This window comes from Triturus cristatus, chromosome 9 (genome assembly GCF_964204655.1).
Source record: "Triturus cristatus chromosome 9, aTriCri1.1, whole genome shotgun sequence".
Taxonomy (NCBI): domain Eukaryota; kingdom Metazoa; phylum Chordata; class Amphibia; order Caudata; family Salamandridae; genus Triturus; species Triturus cristatus.
In genome coordinates, this window is record NC_140592.1 from 1,097,847,763 (window position 1) to 1,097,869,027 (window position 21,265).

Sequence of the window (21,265 nt, forward strand, 5' to 3'; positions counted from 1 at the left end):
AGCATCAGCAGAGGATTGCGGTCGCGTGAGTTATAGTTGCCTGCACTAACTATAACGGGGGAATTTCATTGGTTTTTTATCAGTAAAATTTCCGCTAACTATAACATGTGTGTAACCTATGGTTTTTTCAGTGAATATATATATAGTTATTATTTAATATTTTTCTTCTTTTTCCTTCTTTATTGTTGTGGATCATTTGGTAGATATAGCTTTAGGCTACCCAAGGGGATTCTTTTTTCTTTGTCCCGCCTAAAGTTGCCTTTGTTTTAAAGTCTGTGAACGAGGACAATTAAGTCCTGCGATTTTTGTTCAATAGCTTCCTCTTCCTTGATTTGTAAGTTATCAACAAGTTTTATTGACAACAAAAGCCTGCAAGCAGGCAAAAGGTGAGCGTGGCTCAACAGGCACAATAAGTGGCTCACCTGAGCCCAAGATTCTATGACATCATTATATACAAGCTGAAGATTCTAAAATAACATAACAATAAGACTATCATGTTAGTAAAAGTTTAGAAAGCAAACAAACTAGGAGCCCAATTAAGGACACTGTAAATATGCTACAAATGTAATATACAACATCTCCCTTTCTGCTAGAAATAATTAAAACAATACAAAGTCCTGACATTTTTTGGGAATTCTCAAAACTCTTCCTGAAGAAGTGGAAACACGTTCAGGAGAATTTTGTGAGCAACAGCTCTGTCATTAAAGCTGCAGCTACTTCCGAACACATTAGCTTCTTTAGAAATACTACTAGCTTTTTTGTGGACAGAAAGATTTACATTAGGTGACACAAAAGTTGCATCATTTAAAGATCTTTCAGAAGTATTTGCACTAAAACCCGCTACATTAGAATCAGAATGAGCTGATTTAGTCGCTTCAACATTAGATTGTTTTTCAACTTCATTATCTTGATGAACCTTAAGTTTGTTGTCTTCTAAAGCTACAACTTCTTTAGATTTTTGAAAATTGACACCAAATTTGAGAGTGAGTAAGGTATTAAAAAAGGTGTATAGCCAGTGGTTGTATTAACAGTGTTATTATAACAATTTACCTTTTCTTGTATAAACTCAACTGGTAAATGTGATGCTACAGCAAGTTGAATTCCTTCTTTTATAAACCTGTTGACACATTCAACTTGACCATTTGATTTTGGTGACTACAAAGGAGTTTTTTCTTGTCTGATAATAGAGCGCTGGCAGACAGTGGCAGGGTCTACTAGCTTGCTGACCTGACTCCATACTCAACGCAGTAAACTACGCTGAGGAGTTTTAACTCGGTCTGAGTTAGACTTTATTGTTGGTAGCACTTTTTATTAATAAAGCATTCTTTTAAAGCGTTCATTTTATAGCACTACTTGCGCTGATTTCAGCTCTGCGCACCTGTTGCTGTGATCTCTGACTCCCGATGACCTCCTGCCCAGTTCGGCCGCGGCTGCAGTGCCGTTTGAGCGGAGAGCTGGGTCAAGTGTTTCCCTCACTTCTGCCTGGACCTCGGGCAGGGAAGTTAGCAGTCTAGTTTTCGGTGGCTCCCTGCCTACTTACAGCACATGCAAGCGTGGACGCGCCAAAGGCAAGCCCGTCTGCGCCTGGCCGGGGCAAGGGGCCAGGACCCCTGCTAGTTTTAGAAGAGATCAGCGCCTGAGGTACTCGAGGGATCAACTAAGAGCCCTAGAACCTCCACTCCAGATTTCATGTAAGCACACCTTATCCGTGGAGACAATGCCCATGAGATGCATGCACTGTTCATTCCAAACAAGCGCTCCTAAGACAGACCCTGAGGGAAAGCATAAACTAAAACTACTACTAATTAACTGCAGGTCTCTAGGGGAGGCGTGGTGCCGATGTGAGCAGGAGCAGACTCCAGAGCTCCGGCCTCCGTATACCCAGTCAGCAACCATCCGTAGCCCCGGGCGCAAACATCTGTATAAACCTGCACACCCGGGAGACGAGCCCCTACTGCCCCTGAGAAGCGGTAAAATTGGTGAAAATTGTCCTAGCACGGAGCGGACTTGCAGGAGATAAAATGGCGCCCGCGGAATAGCATACGGATCCTGACATGGCGAGACGTCAGAGGCGCTGGAAAACCATTTGCAAGAGCTCCTTGAGGCAGTTGGCGGATCCCGAGTAGCGACGGAGAGGCTGAACTGCCGGCATCGTAAGAAGGTACAGCTGGAAGCTGGATGATCATTGCTGCGCGACCCCCCCGAGGGCCTGTTGGGAGGAGCAAAAGCCTAATTCAGCGGAGGGCATGCAGGCGGGATTGCTTCGTCGGAGGCAACTTGTCTACACGGATCGCTGTGGAGTGGAGAGACGTCCCGGGAGTTGGCGGCAAATGGAGCACTTTAAATGCATTTAGCCGACCTGGGGCACTAAGAAAGGCCATTGGAGCAAAGTGGGCCAGGAGGTCTGCCTATAATTGATTTGGAGCGAGGAACACAGGGTGGAGCGCCTGCCGAGGGCCCCCCCAAGGGAGACAATAACCGCTGCGAGGGCAGGGGCACCTGCGTTTAAAAGCCTTCCAGGGTCTGGCATAACAGAAACAGACAGGACCCCGGGGACACCGTGATGGCACACACCTAAAAAGGAGAAGGACCAAATTGGAGTAGGGCCTTGGGGGGGCCGACTGGGGGGACCCCCCTGAATCATTTAACAGCAGGTGAGACTCGCGAAGAGGCACAAACAGGTGCTGAATAGGTGACTGAGCGCTGCACAACCTAGGAGGTGATAGATGGGAAGGAACAGAGGAGGAGACACTAAAAACACAAATATGAACTAGCAGATTTCATAATCAATCATAACCTAGATATCTTATTTATAACAGAATCATGGGGAGACCCTTCGTCCGGCCCAGATTTCTGTACCGCTTCCACAGACGGTTTTTGTGTAGTAAGACAGGACAGAAATAATGAAAAAGGGGATGGTCTGGCCTGGCTATAATATACCGAGACAAATACTTGGTAAGGACAGAGACTCTCGCTAGCACGACCTGTGAAGCTATAACATTCTCCATAAAAATTAATAACTCCTATACCTTCAAAACTGGATATATTCTTCCATACCCCTTCCTTAGTTTATGCCCGTGTTCCGCCCCAGTTTCTATGCCATATCTGGAACCCGGACAACAGGATATAAACATCATGCTCTCTCTATACCCTGTTTATGCTCCTTGTTTATGTACAAGCGATATACACAGCCATTCTGTCCCACTACTGGATGTATACTCTGCTATGTCTATCTGAGGGTTGTGTATGATGGTCAATGTCTGAAATATGTAAATGGCAATAAAAATAAGTTAAAAAAAACAAAAAAACTCCTATCCCTTCAAAGGAACCCTCCTATACCGCCCCCCAGGTCCACAATCAGGGTTTCTAACCTCCCTGGACAGCCTGCTGGAACCCGTAACAGGGGAAACGGACTTCCCCATTCTAGGTGATTTTAATTTCCATCTGGAAAACCTTGACGATAAGGATACAGCAACCCTACTCACTGAGCTAGATGCTATCACCCTCCGACAATTGGTCACCTGCCCCACACACAGAGCCGGTCACACGTTAGACGGGCTCTTCACTAATAACGCCAATCTATCCATTATCAAAACTCTACCCCTGACCTGGACTGATCACTGGGCAGTGTTATTCAACATCCTGGCAAAAAATACTCCCCTTCACTTATACCTAGAAGGCCTAAACAATTTAGAGCCTGGAGCCAAATAGATCAGCAGCTCCTTAACGCTCAACTGTCAGCATCCAACTACGAGCCCACAGCCAATCCTACACTAGCCTCCTCCAAATACTCTGACTGGCTGAACAATGCCTTTAAAGTACTGGTACCCCTCAAAAATCTGTCAAATAACAGAACCTCCCCTTCAGCACCTTGGTTTTCCGAAACCCTTAGATTAGAAAGGCAACGCTGCAGGAACCTCGAGAGACACTGGCGCAGATATTATAACACCTCCGATAAAACGCGCTATAAAGAGGCAATCCACCAATATAACAGCTCCTAATCGCCGAGAAAAGTAAATACTACACCAATCAAATAGAAGCCGCCCAAGACTCCACCAAGAGTCTCTTTCAGGTAGTCCTTAAACTATCACGATCCACAGTAAACCCCCCACCAGCTCCTACCCAGGACCTATGCAACGCCTTGGCCAGTGCATTCCAAGACAAAGTCAGCAAAATATACGATAACTTCACTACGCAAACAAAAAGCGATCACCTAATCTTTCCCGAAAATAACGACAATCCTCCTTCCTTATTGCACTTTTATCAAGTCTCACCCCAACTAATAAAAGACCACATCCTAACCATAAAATCGGGCTCTCCAACGGACCCTTGTCCACCCTCGGTATTAAAACTCATTCCTGACCTACTAGCCCCTAACCTTGCAGACATCTGCAACGCCATGTTTGACACCTGTATCTACCCCACAGCCTGGAAAAGGGCAACTATCAAACCCCTGATGAAGAAGCAGCATCTAGACCCACTAGACACCAAAAACTATCGACCCATCACAAACCTCCATTTCCCAGCAAACATTTTTGAAAAAATAATGAACACGCAACTAGCTCACTACATTGAAGAAAACAATCTTCTGGATGAGACACAATTTGGCTTTAGAAAGGGCCATGGGACGGAAACTGCCCTCATTAAGGCAGCAGATGAAATCAGAGCCACTCGAGACCAAGGTGGATCAGCAGTCCCGATACTGCTGGATCTATCAGCGGCCTTTGACACGGTCGGCCATGCTACTCTGATCGACCGAGTCTCAAACTTAGGCGTCAAACTTAAAGCAAAAGGAACTATTGGCCTCCTTCCTATCCAACCCCACTCAGCTGGTGAGTCTCGGCGAATTTAACTCCCCCCCCCCCCCCCCATTTACCCTCCCTTGCGGAGTGCCACAAGGATCATCCTTGAGTCCGACACTATTTAATATCTATGTGTCGGACCTGGCCATGGTAATTAAAACTCATGGGATTAGGCTGACAACCTACGCCGACGACACACAGCTGGTGCTTACAATCAACAACGACGGAGAAGCAATTTCAGCCAATTTTCAAACTGGCATGCTTGACATCAGTTCCTGGGTGGCTAAGAATTGTCTAAAGCTGAACTCCGATAAAACAGAGGTAGTGATCTTTGGCAAACTACATCCAGCATGGTCCCCCATTTGGTGGCCGACCACCTTGGGACCTCCACCCCTCCCTGTACCTAAAGCTAGAAACCTAGGGGTCATATTCGATGACAAACTAACCTTCTTAGCCCATACAAACGCCATTGTCTCATTATCTTTTTACACTCTCAGAATGATCAAAAAACTGCTACCGTTCCTCCCCCCAAATGCAGGAAAAACACTGGTTAGTACGCTAGTAATGTAAAAAATATACTACTGCAATGGCCTGCTCATTAATGCCCAACAAAAGATTACCAACCGATTACAGATGGTGCAGAACGCCGCCGCCAGATTAATAACAGGCACCCCCAAGTACAACTCAATTTCCCCGGTGGTCCGGAGTCTGTACTGGCTACCAATAACAAGCCGCATCAAGTTTAAGGCCCTCTGCATTGCCTTTAAGGCCATTCATAACACTGGACCAGACTTTCTGAAAAAAGCCTTTTGTGCCCATGTGCCTAATCGAACCTTACGCTCCTCAACCGCCAACTTGCTAAGGGCTCCCCGCACATATAAGGCATCCTGGGGTGACAAGATATTCACCATTGCCACTACCAAATTATGGAATTCCCTCCCCCAACACATTAAAGCATGCCCAACGCTACCTGCCTTCAGGAAACTTATAAAAACCTGGCTTTTCAATCAATGAGCATCCCAATAAACGTTTACTCCTTGCAGTCCGTAGCGCAGAGACACCCACGGGTATTTGCGCACTCTATAAATCGCTTAAATAAATAAAGGAATAAAGTGTTTTTCGGGCCTGGAGGTCGACGAAGAGGAGGCACTGACATTAGCTGCAACGAGTGTCTGTGATACTTAACTGAATCGAGTACCATTAGCCTGCACGGATATTGGTTCATCCAACATGCGAAAAGCCAGAAAGCATTGCCTGGTCGCCTCCCGATTAAGTTGAGTTGCCCAGTGCCGAAAGGACAAGAAACTGGGCAGGAAGATGGGGAAAGTCCCCAGGAAAAAGGGATATAATGCCCTTAGTATGGGGGGCACTGGAACTCAGACCGATGATGACGACGAGACCGTGGAAGCGGGAAAAGACTCTGCTCACCCGAGGCCTACACTGACGGATATTATGCAGGCTATCACGGCCTCCAGAGAGGTGCTGGAGGAGAACATTGACGCATTCGGAACAGATCTAAGTCTGCTGAACGATGACTTAAGGAGCATGTCGTAACCACAGAGAAAGTGCTCAATGATCTCCCTGAGGCAGTGACTAGCCTACAAAAATCACTCAATGCGGTGGAGGCCAGGATCAAGGTCCTAGAAGTACGGGCTGAAGATAGCAAGGGGAGATCCCGCAGAAATAACTTAAGAATAATCGAAGTGCCGGAGAGGGTGGAGGGCACGGATAAGGTGCGCTTCAAGGAGGACTGTCTCAGAGCAGAAGTAGCCCAAGAAGGGTTTTCCCCCTTCTATGCACTAGAAAGAACCCATGGAGGTCCAGTGTCACGGTGGCCGGGGAATTCTCTCCTCAGGATGACGCTGATGCTTAATTGGGGTCCACCTCCCATCCGTCCCCAGTCCGGAGAACGTGTAACACACACGGACTATGGAGACAGGTGGGCGAGGGAAGGAAGGGAAGGAGCAGCTGGGAGAGGGACCTGGAACGAAACAAGCACACCATAAGACACCCGTCAGTAGTGACCCTCCCGTTGCCTCCCCTCCACTCTGTAGTGAGTTCTCACCTGCTACCTTCCCGCCCGTGTGACGGAGGGTTCTCCGGCCTGGGCGGCGTGAAGCTCCGTTGGTGCTAGCACTGGCTTACAGCCGCAGTGCCCGGGTGGACCCTTGGGACGGGTTCGGTAGGGCTATGGGGCGCGGCCTCCTGGGAGCAAAGACCAGCACTTAGACGGCAGTGCTTGATGCCCCAGGGCGCGTCCCAGAACAGGGTCACTCACAGAACAAGGAAAATTGCCTCCCTGAAGGCTAAAGGAAAGAACAGTACTCACAGTTGTGTAGCACTGAAAACGGAGCGGGCGCTGCTACTCCGAACCCGGAACTCCATGGGCAGAGGAGCGCCCTTGTTCGCGCTTCTACTCTGGACCCGGCACTCCGTGGGCAGAGGAGCGCACCAGTTCGCGCTGCCACTCTGAACCCGGAACTCCGTGGGCAGAGGAGCGCGTGAGTTGTCTTCAGGAACAAAACTGGAACAATGAAGGCTTTCAGACGCGTACCAGCGTCGGGGTTCACCGGCGAGGTTTTCACCTTCGCGCTACCACTCTGGACCCGGTGATCCTTGGGCAGAGGAGCGCCGATGGTGCCGTCCGGGAGTCTGGGACGCTGAGGCTTGGGAGCTCCCCGCGGTCTTCCTCGCGTCGGAGGTGGCGGCGAGGTGGCACCGCTGGAGCAGGGAAGTCAGGATACAAAGGACGAGGGTGAGGCCGAGGACGTAGGGCTGGAACGTTGCTTCCAGACCAAGAGTGCAATCTGGACAGGCAGGAATCATCGGCACCGCTCGTTGTTCGTCGGCGGCTTTAACCGCTCGACGCAGGACACGTGGGGCGTGTTCCGCCGAGCGTTCTGGGAAATGTAGTTCCCCCGGAGTTTGTTCGGCGGGGAAGGCGTTGCGGTGATGCGAGCGGCGCGCTACCGGTCCTCGCCACCTGACATCCAGCTAGGCCTGGACTGTTCCCATGAGGCACAGGGTCAGACTGATTTGCATATGGCCATGTCTGAACTGGGGTGGCAGAGTGGGCTAAAGAACGGTGATGGATTAAACCCAGATCAGTTGACTGGGGGTGAGTGCTTGCAATGTTCAACACTCCGTCCATCATTTCCTTTGGTTTTTGCTTTGTTCGCCATAAGTTGGCAGGGTATGCTCAGACGGGAGTCCCTTGCTCACTTTGCCACTAGATTCAAGCAAGCCTGGCTGAAGACGGTTGAAATGCCAGAAACCGGTCCTAGGAAGCTTGTTTCCGGTCCAGGGAAGACATGGCTTGGCAGTTCGGGCTGGATTGTTCCCATGAGGCACAGGGTCAGACTGATTTGCATATGGCCATGTCTGAACTGGGGTGGCAGAGTGGGCTAAAGAATGGTGATGGATTAAACCCAGATCAGTTGACTGGGGGTGAGTGCTTGCAATGTTCAACACTCCGTCCATCATTTCCTTTGGTTTTTGCTTTGTTCGCCATAAGTTGGCAGGGTATGCTCAGACGTGAGTCCTTTGCTCACTTTGCCACTGGATTCAAGCAAGCCTGGCTGAAGACGGTTGAAATGCCAGAAACCGGTCCTAGGAAGCTTGTTTCCGGTCCAGGGAAGACATGGCTTGGCAGTTCGGGCTGGACTGTTCCCATGAGGCACAGGGTCAGACTGATTGCATATGGCCATGTCTGAACTGGGGTGGCAGAGTGGGCTAAAGAACGGTGATGGATTAAACCCAGATCCGTTGACTGGGGGTGAGTGCTTGCAATGTTCAACACTCCGTCCATCATTTCCTTTGGTCCAGCTAGGCCGCCTAGGCCCGGGGCCCTCCTCGTCTAATAGTGGCGCGGCTCCTACATTTCAGGGATAGAGACCATATTCTTCATTAAGTCCACCAAAAGCAAGAGCTACAGATGGACAATATATATATAAAGATATTGATTTTCCCTGACTTTACCAGAGATGTCCAACGTTAAAGAGCATCGTTTTTGGCTTTCAAAAAGAAACTTCGACACATGCAGATCCCGTACGCAATGCTGTTCCCGGCATGATTTCGGGTGGCTGATTCGGCGGGAGCAAGGTTTTTTACCACACCGCAAGAATTTTGGGAATGGTTAGATACTCGACAGAGCCAGGAACGTTGCAGCCAATCGCCGGATTTGTCTCAGCAGAGCACAAACAAAAGTAAGAGGGTGACTCGAGCCCCATCTCCCAAGAAACTCAGATCGGAACGGTGCAAACATAGTCAAAATGCATCTAGCCCTACCTCGAGTAAAAGTGGGTTCGACGTAGAAAGATCGGAAGGATCGTTGGTGCTTAGTGAAAATGAGAACTCGGAGACGGAGCTGCCGGAAGTCACACCCCAGACGGCGAATGACATCGCCTGAGGTGTGCACCCTGAATCATGAACACGAAGACTACCGAGATGCTGGGCGGCCCTGGCATGGAGAATCTGACTTTGGGGTTTACCAACTCTACCACTAAAACAGATGGTCTGCGAAATTTGAACCGGGGTGCTGATCCAGTTAAGATATTGGGGGTGTGGCCTGGTGGTGCTCCAGGCCCGGTAGGGTAAGCTACATACCCCCACAGCTACTAGAAGTCTTTGTGAGCTTAGTTTACGTTTAGATGGGAACTACTTTTCGAGTACCTGTCCTGGGGAGGGGAAGTTGGGGGGTTTAATTTAGGTAAGGGGTTGTTATTTGTGGCCAGGTGTGTCACACTGGGGAAAATCATTAGGGGTGAGTTCCAATCAGCACAATGGTACCCCCCATAGATATTAAATGCATGTATTGGAATGTGCAGGGATGCAGTCAATGCTGCGGCGCCAAAAAATACATGCGTACTTGGTTAGGAGGGGGGTCCAAATTGCGCTACTTCAAGAGACCCACATAATGGCAAAAGAAGGAGCTGCGCTTCAACGTCGATGGAGAGGTCAAGTATTTTATACCAACTATTCAGCTTTCACCAGGGGGGTCCTGATCTGGGTGAGGGCGGAGGTGCCCTTTCAGCCCATGCGAGAGAATGTGGACCCGGAGGGGAGGTTTGTTGTTGTAACTAAGCGGTTGGATGGCAGAGATATTGTACTGGGGAGCCTATATGCCCCTAACACGGAGCAACCTGCCTTCCAGTCACAGCTTTCTGGGACGTTGGCCTCAGTTTTAACGGGATAAGTAATATTGGGGGGTGATTTTAATTGTATAACGGCTGCTGGCATGAATCACTCTCTCCCCCTCCGCTTCCTGATGCTCCTACAAACAAACTAGCAGAAGCAGGTCTCCATTGGCAGCAGAGATGGGGATTGGTGGATTCATGGAGGGCCCATCACCCTGGGGATAGAGAATGCTCCTTTTTCTCCGCAATGCATGAGCTACATGTCCGACTGGATGCTATACTGTGCTCCCCTGATGTCTATGAAGGGGTACAAACTAGTAAATATCTTACTAGAACTATCTCGGATCATTACCCAGTACTGTTAGGGTTGGTGTGGTCCTGTGCGAGGCCTAAAATACCCACCTGGCTCTTGTGTCCTGAAGCGCTTGAAGATCAAGTCTTCCACGCGGCAGTGAGTACTGCTATTGGACAATACTTCCTGGAAAACGCTAACACAGCGACTAATTTTCTTGTAGAGTGGGATGCTTTTAAATCGGTCATCCAGGGGCATTGTATATCGGGGATGGTGGGAACGTGATAGGTGCTCTTGCAAGACATACAGGTGGCAGATCAACGACTCCGGGACATTGAGAAAGAAAGACCCGAAAAGGGCAGACAAACGGAGAACTTTTGGAAGCTAGAGAGGCAGTGGCCGCACAGGTGGAACGCCTACGCGGCTTCGATTATAAAAAATATATAACACAAGCCCACACCAAGAGTGACAAATCCGGGGCCCTACTGGCTTGGTTGGCTAATCCGGCTAGAAGTGAGAAAGTAATATTAGAACTCGGGCAGAGAGGGGACACTTGCCACGATCAGCAGGGCATAAATGATCTGTTTTTATATTATTATACAGACCTGTACAGAAGTAGACTGGCCCAGACGGATGAAGGCCTGAATGTATTTGTAAGAGATGTGGAACTGCCGGTTCTGGATGAGGAAGTAGCGGACACTCTATGTCGGGACATAGAAATAGGCGAGGTGAGAGGGGCTATTAAGAGCATGGCCAGGAATAAGACACCAGGGATGGATGGTTTACCGGTAGAGTTTTATTTAACATATACTGAACTACTAGCTCTTAGGTTCGTAGACTTATATAACAAGGCGAGGCAGGTGGGGCATCTGCCTGAGTCAACAAGAGAAGCAATCATTATTCCGCTGCTTAAACCAGGGAAGCTGGCATGGGGCAGAACGGCATACCACTTTCCATACTTGACTTAGATTACAAGATTCTGAACCACATCCTGGCCACCCGCATCCTCCTCAGATGACAACATTGATACACAAAGACCAAGTGGGTTTTATCCCCATCCGAAATACGGCTTTGAATATCCGGCGTCTCCTACATGTGTTGGAGGCGGACTCCTATCGGAAAGAGGAGGCGACTGTTTTTGCAGTAGTCATTGAAAAGGCATTCGATAGCCTTGAATGGCCTTATCTATTCCAAGTGGTGCGGAAAATTGGGCTGGTAGATGAGTTTGTGTAATGGACGGCTCTTCAATGTAAAGATTCCACTGCCAGGCTCAAAACGGGAGGGCTGATATCTGACACCTGTGAGGTTGGACGAGGGACGAGACAGGGGTGCCCACTCTCTCCCCTCCAATTCACCCTGGCCATGGAGCCGCTGGCAGTTCAAGCTATAACAGGTCTGCATTATCGGGGCCTAGAGGTCTCGGGGCAAGTTCACCATATTGCGCTATTTGCAGAAGACTTATTGATGTTCCTGGCAGATACGGGAGATGCGCTTTGCGGAGCTAAGGAACTACTGCAAGACCTCGGAAGGGTGGCCGGTCTCAGGGTAAACTGAGCGAAATCTTGCCTCTTTCCTACCAAGATAAATAGAGTAGGCCCACAGGGGATGGAATGAGTGAAGTGGGAGGACCGCTGCTTGACATATTTAGGTACGCAAATATATCATGCTCAAGGAGACCTATTGAAGGGCAACATACGAAGCTCTAAGGGTAGCAAAAAGTAACTTTGACTTCTGGGGAACTCTCCCATTGTCGGTAGCTGGCCGAGTGGCCCTCCTAAGAATGGGGACACTCCCGGGGCTTTTGTATTATTTTGGGATACTACCAATCTGGGTACTGGCGCAACTATTTGCCCAGCTTAGAACAATGATCTCGGGATTCCTATGGGGGACTGGTAGACGAAGAGTAGTGCTCAGTGAGGCCAAGATCGGAGGGAGGATTGGCCGTACCTGACTTTGAGGTCTATTACCCGGTGGCACAACTACAATGGCTCATAAAGTGGGTGGAGAGCAAATGCTGGAATAGGAGCTTGAGAAGAGCACAAGTCAAATGCCCTTAAGCCCCGGAAATCCCACAGGCCATATATGAGGCACTACCTAATGGAGGAAACTGGTACAGACTGGAGGTTTGGAGAGAGCTGAGGATATCCACAATAGGAGATTTGTAAGAGGAGAGTGCCATAATCCCATTTAATGACCTCCAGGAGAGATATGACTTGCCCGGCAGGGATTTCTTATTACACTCTGCTCTCACAGCGGGCATATGGAAGCACTGGGGGAAGGGACTCACAGAGCCGCAGATATCAGCAGGGTGCCAATATGTGGTGACAGCGGCAGGCACCTTCAAGGCGGTCACATGCCTCTATAGGAACATAACACAAGAAACACTTTTGCCCCGACCGAGTTGCGGCGAAAATGGGAGGCGGACCTGGGGGAGGTTACTGCAGAAAAAGCATGGGGAGAACTAGTAGAAAGAGCATGGAAGAGCACCAGGAATGCTAGATTCCAATTAGTACATTTCTATGTCCTGCACAGAGCATATCGTACCCCGGCTAAGATTAATAAATACTTTGCAATCCAAACAGCTGCTTGCCCACGTTGCAATAAGGAAGAGGCAGACTTTCGACATATGTTCTGGAATTGCCCGTCGCTGGGAAACTTCTGGAAGGGGTAACTACATTATTGGCCAATGTGACAGATAGAGAGATAGAGGCATTGCAGGGATATTGCTTATTGCATTTATTCCCCCACACAGCCAAGAATAAGGTAACGAGCAAGTTTTTAGATTTGGGATTGATTTTAGCTAAAAGAGATATCACTATGCACTGGAAAGCGAAAGGGGGCCCAAGTATAGCCAGATGGCAAAAAGAATTTGTGAAATGGGCAGAATGTGAGGGGACAGTCAGAATGCAAATAATAAAAAGAACGAGGAGTGAGAGGGCATCGGAGAAAGCCAGGGCATGGGAAGCATTAGTGGAACTGCTACGGAACCCAGATGACGAGAGGGACGAAGGCCTAGCAGAGGAGGCCCTGAAGGAAAAGGTTGATTTATATACCCTAAATGAAGACGTGCTGCATATTAGGACAAACAAATCGATGCAGCTCCCCCTCCACTGATAGCTTAGCAATGGTGAATTGTAATAGCGGCTAGATGAGCACAGATTGGAGCAACCCGGATAAAGAAGGATAGAAGTCTGATTGCATGTGACACGCCTGGGGGGTGGGAATTGTGGGGGTTAGTTGGGGGTGGGTAATATAGAATAGAGATTGCATGGGCCAATTGAAGCGAATTTTATGGACCAAGATGTGTATTGCATTATTCATTTGTAGGAGGTGGAGGGGTTGGGTCCTGGTCCAACGCCAAGATATTTCCAATGGAATCAGTACGTAATAGCAGATTACTGGACGAAACTCCTGACTAAATGTTGATAGTATCTAAACAATTACAGATGGAAGCTTGTGTAAAACTCAATAAAGCATGTTTAAAAAAAAATTATAAATAACTGCAGGTCTCTCAGCAAGCACAAGATTGAAATCCACAATTGTATTCTGGAAAAACGACCTGATGTCTTATTTCTTACCGAGACATGAATGAACGAGTCCTCTGCTTCCAAGATATTGCAAACTCTCCTGCAGGATTATGGTATCCTTAGACAGGACCGCGCTAAAAAGCGTTGAGGAGGAATAGCGATAATTCATAAATTATCCTTAAACTGCACTATGACCACAGTAGACATAGGCCAAAGTGAAACAGCCTCTTTCAGAGTTAAGGCGGCCGACAATCACACAATCAATGGTTTTTTGATCTACCGACCGCCTGGTGTGGCCACTGGATTTATCTCATGGCCGGTAGAACTAGTGGTTCAACCAGCGCTATGTCACAGCATTCTGACTATTTTGGGGGACCTAAATCTACACTTTGACAACCACTCCCGTGGTGAAGCCCAGTTTCTACGGCAAGAACTTGCCGCCCTCCATCTAGTACTTAAATCCACGCACTCAACACATCAATGAGGGCACATATTGGACCCTATTTTCTGCAATTGTTCAGATTTGGAAGTTGAGCCCCCCACCACCTTGTGGCATTTTCCATTCTCCAAACCTTCCCCTACAGCTAGAACAGACCTAAACACCACTCACAGGAGATGGTCCAGATTTAACCCTGAGAGTTTTACTCAGGCTTTACAACTAAGCCAACCCTCCTTAGGTAAGGATATTAATGTGGCGAGCAGAGTAGTAGACAAATGGATTACTGAAGCACTGGATTTGGTTGCTCCATGGACTTCTAGTGTCCCACGCAGATGCACCAAATCTGCCCCATGGTTTAATGAAGCCCTGAGGATAGCTAAGAAATCTTGTAAATGCTCAGAGTGCATATGAAGGACCGACTTTTCGGATATAAATAAGGCGGCCTATAAGCTAAACCTAAAGTACTACCACTCCCTCATTTAGAAGACGCGCGCAGCCTATTACAATTACAATGAGGCCTATCTCACTTTCACCTTATTTCTCTAAAATAGCAGAAAAGGTAGTGAACGCACAACTGGTTGCACATATTAATCAACACAATCTACTCCATCCTTTGCAATCAGGCTTCAGAGCGACGTACTCCATGGAGTATGCATTGCTCTTTGTCACGGAGACAATACGTATGCGTGCCGACGAAAGCCTGACGGTTGCACTGGTCCTGTTGGACCTCAGTGCAGCATTCGATACGGTGTCCCACAAACTACTATTACATGGCCTCAAATTAGGTTGATTATACGGAGTCACTTTAAAATGTATAACTTCCTTCCTGCAGGATCGCAGCTTCCAAGTCACACAACATCCACATAGCTCCAAAAACATTGCTCTCCCTCAGGGGGTTTCACAGGGTTCAATTCTGAGCACCACCCTTTTCAATCTTTACATCACATCCCTGACGGAGAATGTGGAAAAACATAGTGTCACCATTATGTCCAATGCGGATGATACGCAGCTGGTGGTCAATCTGTTCCATAATTTGGTGGAGGCAGCCAGCAAGTTTGCGGCCTGCCTGAAAGACCTGACTCTTTGGATGGCAAATAACTTCCTTAGACGGAATGGCAGTAAATAACAAGTTACTTACCTTCGGTGACGCTTTTTATGGTGGATACAGTATCTGCCTGTGGATTCCTCACCTTATGAATATCCCCTGCGCCAGCATTCCACGGAAATTTTTCCTAGCTCCCCGTGCCGACAAGGTCGTCTCAGCGTCATGGCTCCGCACGCGGCTCCGCATGACGTCACTGGAGCCATAAGACGACCACGTCGGCGTGATGACTTCAGTTCCACCCATTTTTTCTGTGCCACCGAGGAAAAACGGGCGGGCGGACCGACCAAAGAGACAATGCATACATAGTACACAGAATTCACACGAATATACTCAGTGTAAAATGAAATAAGAAAGCTCACATTTCAAATAAGTCAACAATGGACAAATAGAGGTAATAAAGTCTTGAGTACACAAAAACATCAAAGAACCAATACCTCATCTTTTAAGGTATAAAAGGGTGGACAACGGGGAGGTGGGTGGGTCAGTGAGGAATCCACAGGCAGTGGATTCCTCACCTTCTGAATAGAATCCCACAGCAGTCCAACCCCCGGAGGAGGGTGTCCACCCTTCTATACCAAAAAATCTTGCAAAACAGAGCGCACAAAATGGCCGTCCCTCCTCACCTCGGAATCCAAGCAATAATGCTTCGCGAAAGTGTGGAGGGAGGCCCAAGTTGCGGCTTTACAGATGTCCAATACAGGAACACCCCTGGACAAGGCAGAAGTAGATGACTTAGCCCTGGTGGAATGAGCTCTAATGCCTACAGGAGGCTCCTTACCAGCCAGGGAGTAGCATATCTTGATGCACAAGATGATCCACCTGGATAAAGTGCGCTTGTGCTCTGCCTTGCCCTTCATACGACCAACATATCCAACAAAGAGCTGATCATCTTGACGGAAGTCCTTTGTTCTATCCAAATAGAAGCTAATCGCCCTCTTTGGATCCAAACAATGAAGCCTCTCCTCCTCCTTGGAAGGGTGAGGGGGAGGATAGAAAGTAGGGAGGGTAATGGACTGTCCTAGATGGAAGGGAGTTACCACCTTAGGCAGAAAAGCAGCCCTGGTCCTGAGTACCATCCTTTCAGCATGTATGGTCAGAAAAGGAGGCTTTGAACTCAAAGCCTGGAGCTCACTCACCCTCCTAGCCGAAGTGAACGCCACTAGAAAGACCGTTTTGAATGTCAGTAGTCTCAACGGACAACTATGCATAGGTTCAAACGTAGAACCCATTAAAAAAGTCAACACCAGATTTAAATCCCACTGGGGCATAATGAAAGGAGTGGGCAGAAACATGTTAGTAAGCCCCTTAATAAACCTTAAGACTATTGGAGACTTAAAAAGAGAAGGCTGGTCTGGCAAACAAAGAAATGCAGACAAAGCCGACAAATATCCTTTAACAGTAGCCACAGCACAACCCTGCTGAGCCAAATGAAGAGAAAAACAAAGAACATCAGAAAGATGCGCCTTCAAAGGATCAATAGATCTCTCTCCACACCATCTAACAAATTTAGACCACCTGTATATAGACTGGGTGGAGTGTCGCCTGGCCGATAAAATAACATCCACCACGTCAGGCAGGAGAGAAAAAGAATTCAGGTTGCCCCGTTCAATCTCCAGGCATGAAGGTGCAGGCTCTGGAGGTGGGGGTGTAGAACCTACCGCTCCACCTGAGAGAGGAGGTCTGCCCTGAGAGGGAGACGGAGCGGAGGGTGCAACGAGAGGTGAAGAAGGTCCGTGTACCACACCCTTCTTGGCCAGTCCGGTGCGATCAATATAACTTGGGCCTGGTCTTGGCGAATCTTCCTCAGAACCCGAGGAATCAAGGGTATGGGAGGAAACGAATAAAGGAGTTGTGAGCTCCAACTCAACTGAAACGCGTCCCCCAACGCTCCCTGCGTCGGAAACTGTAGACTGCAGAATGACGGGCAGTGCGCGTTCTCGAGAGTGGCAAACAGGTCCACCCGTGGAGTTCCCCACGTCTGGAAGACGTGCCGAACTACCTCTGGATGAAGCCGCCACTAGTGGTCGGCGGAGAACTGCCGACTAAGACTGTCCGCACGCACGTTCAACACACCCCGCCAGATGATTTGCCATCAAGCAAAACCGATGGTCCTGAGCCCAGGGCCAGAGCCGCAACGCCTCTCTGCAGAGACGGTACGACCCTACTCCTCCCTGCTTGTTGACATACCACATCGCGGTAGTGTTGTCCGGCAGGACTTGAACCGACCGACCGTGGATGGAAGGGAGAAAGGCCTTGAGCACCAAACATATCGCCCGCAATTCCAGAAGGTTGATGTGAAGCAACCTTTCCTCTGGAGACCAAAGACCCTTGATCTCCAGATCCCCCAGATGAGCACCCCACCCTAGGGTAGACGCATCCATTATCACTGTGGTCACCGATGGAGGAAGATGAGAGGGCTTTCCTTGAGACAGGTTGCCCTCCACACTCCACCAAGACAGATCTGCTGCAGCTTCTCTGGAGATCCTGACTGACTCCCTGAGATCTATGTTGTTTTGATACCACTGCCTGCAGAGACACCACTGGAGTGCCCTTATGTGCCAGCGTGCATGGTTGACCAACAGAACGCAGGAAGCGAACAGACTGAGCAGGCGAAGGACCTTCAGAACCGGAACAACTGCTCCATTGTAAAACAAGGGAATAATTTCCTGAATGTCGAGAATCCTTTTCGGAGGAGGGAATGCTCGACACACAGTGGTATCTAGTACTGCCCCTATAAACAGGTTGCGCTGAGAGGGCACTAGGTGAGACTTGAGTACATTTATTGAAAAACCCAATTTGTACAACAGCTGGGTTGTAACCTGCAGATGATGAATCACCATCCAGGTAGGGGAAAACTGGAATCCCCGACCTCCTGAGATGGGCAGCCACCATTGCCATCACCTTGGTGAAGACTCGAGGTGCGGTAGTAAGACCAAACGGAAGGACCGCAAACTGGTAGTGTTGCGACCCAACCGTAAAACGGAGATACTTCCTGTGCGACTTCAGGATTGGGATGTGGAAATACGCATCCTGCAAATCGATGGACACTATCCAGTTCTCTTGTTGCAGCACCTGAAGAACCTGCACTAGGGTGACCATCTTGAATCTCTCCTGCTTGAGAAACAGATTCAGGATTCTGAGGTCCAGGATAGGACGTAACCTGCCATCCTTCTTGGGGATCAGGAACAACCGGCAGTAGCATCCCTGACCCCTTTCCTGCTCCGGAACCACCTCTATCGCACCCTTTTGTAACAGGGTAAGAACCTCCTTCTGAAGGAGAAGCAAATGATCCTCCATGCAAAACCCCTGGCAAGGAGGGTAAGGAGGAGGGAATTCCCTGAAGGGAAGGGTGTACCCATTTTCTATAGGATCTAAAACCCAAAGGTCCGAAGTGATTGGTTTCCAAACCTGTAGAAAATGGGTAAGCCAACCTCCCACGGGACCCACATGATCCAGGATGGCGGATCTAGGGCAGCTTTCCTGCATTACCAGGAGGGGTTGGGGAAGTAGAGGAGGAAGAGGGTTGACGCCCGGCTCTACGAAGGCGACCTCTGCCTTTACCCCTGTAGCTCCTACACAAGGGGTTCTGCTGCTGTTGCTCAGACTGTCTGGACACACAAAAGGAAGTCTTCCCAAAGCCACTGTATCTTTTATATCCATAGCCCCTTGCCTGAGTCTGCAGACCCAAAGACCTCGCTGTTGCCTTACTGTCCTTAAATCTCTGCAGGGCAAAGTCCGCCTTTTCACCAAAAAGCTTGGAACCATCATATGGCAAATCAATAAGAGCAGCCTGCACGTCAGGAGAGAACCCAGATGATTTTAACCATGCGTGCCTCCTTGTCGCAATAGACAAGCCCATTACTCTAGCAACAGAATCCGCTGTATCCAGACCAGAGTGGATAACCTGGCGAGCAGCCGCTTGAGCATCCACCAACACCTCACTCAGATTCCCCTTGTCCTCCTCAGATAACTTAGGGAGAATCTGTTTCGCAGAGTCCATTAAAGCATGAATGTACCTGCCCAAGAGACAAGTGGCGTTGGTAGATTTTAGTGCCATACTGGCCGAAGAAAAGACCTTTTTCGCAATTGCTCCAACTTCTTAGAATCTGTCTGCAGGAGCCTACGAAAACGCCCCTGTTGCCTGCTTCGAGCAAGAAGCCTGCACCACCAGACTTTCAGGAGAGGGGTGAGAGGAAAGGAAAACCGGATCTCCAGGAGCAGGTCTATACCTTCTTGAGACTGACCTCGAAACTGCCGGAGCTGAAAGAGGATTGCGCCACACATCAAGTATTGGCTCAGTCAGAGCATCATTAAATGGCAAAAGTGGCTCAATCACCGAAGATGGAGAATGAAGCACTTCAGTGAGAAGATTAGGCTTATACTCCGCCACAGGAAGCTGGAAGTCCAAACGTTCCGCAGCCTTCCTAATAACTGTATGATATGGAGCAACATCCTTAGAGGGAGAAGCCTTTTGAGAAACAAAGTCCCACTCTGGAGAAGTGTCAAGCCCACTTGCCTCACACAAGTCCTCAAACACATCCTCTGTGTCATACACCTCTCCTTCCTCCCTCTCTTCAGCCAGGTACTGCTCCTCCTCCAATAACCTCTGCGCCTCTCTCCTTGATTGCATCTTCGGTTGCGGCGTCGGCGGCGCACACGTGGCGTCGACGGCTTCGGGAGCGGCGTCGAAGGTGGATCCACTACCATAGCCGGCGCCGATCGAATTTGAGAAGCTTCACGGGATGGAGCCGGGGACTGACCCTGCGGCGTCGACATCCTCGGAGCCGGAAAAGACCAGGACGATGTCGCTGGCATGAATGGCATAAAGGGGGCCTGAGGATACTGATGAGGCACAACCAAATTATATGCCAAATGACCCATGGGACCCGAAGGTGCTCCAGAGGGGAACGAGGCTCTGGCGAACACGCCATACATGGCATTAAGAAAATGCGATGGATCAGAACCCGGCGTCAGAAACTGAGGGTAAGAAGCCGGTTCCGGATCCGATCGAGATACCTCTGGAGTCGGAGCCGATGGAGCCACAGGTGGAACAGCCAGAGCCGAAGGAACCTCATCATCAGCCGGATTCGTCAGTGAGAATCTCGGCGGCGTCGCCTGCTCTGAAGTCCCCTTATAGGAAGGAGATTGAGCTGGAGTCACCTGAGGAGACACTGAAGGTGAAGGGGAAACAAAGTCCTTTTCTTGACGTCGAGGAGCAGGAGAAGGCGACCTCGACACCACAGACTTCGACAACCGACGTCGAGAAGCAGGTCTCCTCTTCTTCTTGGAGTCGTGCGACATCGAAGACCTGGACTTTGACCTTTTTCGACCCCTTTTTTCTTTTCTTGCCTTGGCCATGTAAAGCTTGGCTTCTCGCTCCTTTAACCTCTTCAGTGCCCATGACGAGATAGTCTCATGGAGCACGGTTGCGCTGTGCCCATGACGAGACTATCTCGTCATGAACCCCACCCACTAGTGCAACGCCCGGCACAGGAGGGGGAAAGGGCGTGGCACTGAAGGGGTTAACGCCTTTGGATTCATCTTCCTGCATGAAGAGCATCCCTCGATGTCATGGTCTGAAGATAAACATGAAGGGCAATCCTCATGCGGGTCAGTAATTGACATACGTTTACCGCATTCTCTGCAGGGCTTAAAGCCTGACATGACAAAATTAGGAAAAGATACAATCAAAAATACAAAGTATCGAAACGAAGTAAGGAGAGTCCCATAAAAAACCGTTAGCGTCGACAGCGTGGAAAAAAGGGAACGGACGTCATCACGCCGACGTGGTCTTCTTATGGCTCTGGTGACATCATGCGGAGCCGCGTGCAGAGCCATGACTCTGAGACGACCTCGTCGGCGCGGGGAGCTAGGAAAAATTTCCGTGGAATACTGGATCAGGGGATTTTCATAAGGTGAGGAATCCACAGGCAGATATATCCATCGGAAACAGAGATCCTGGTAG

The 21,265-nt window shown here is 49.1% G+C and overlaps 1 protein-coding gene across 1 annotated transcript in view; it reads right to left on the reverse strand.

Annotated features, from left to right (window-relative positions):
- Window positions 1–21,265, reverse strand: part of DMAC2L (distal membrane arm assembly component 2 like) — a 159,242-nt gene that overhangs the window by 102,841 nt on the left and 35,136 nt on the right. The window lies entirely within an intron of this gene.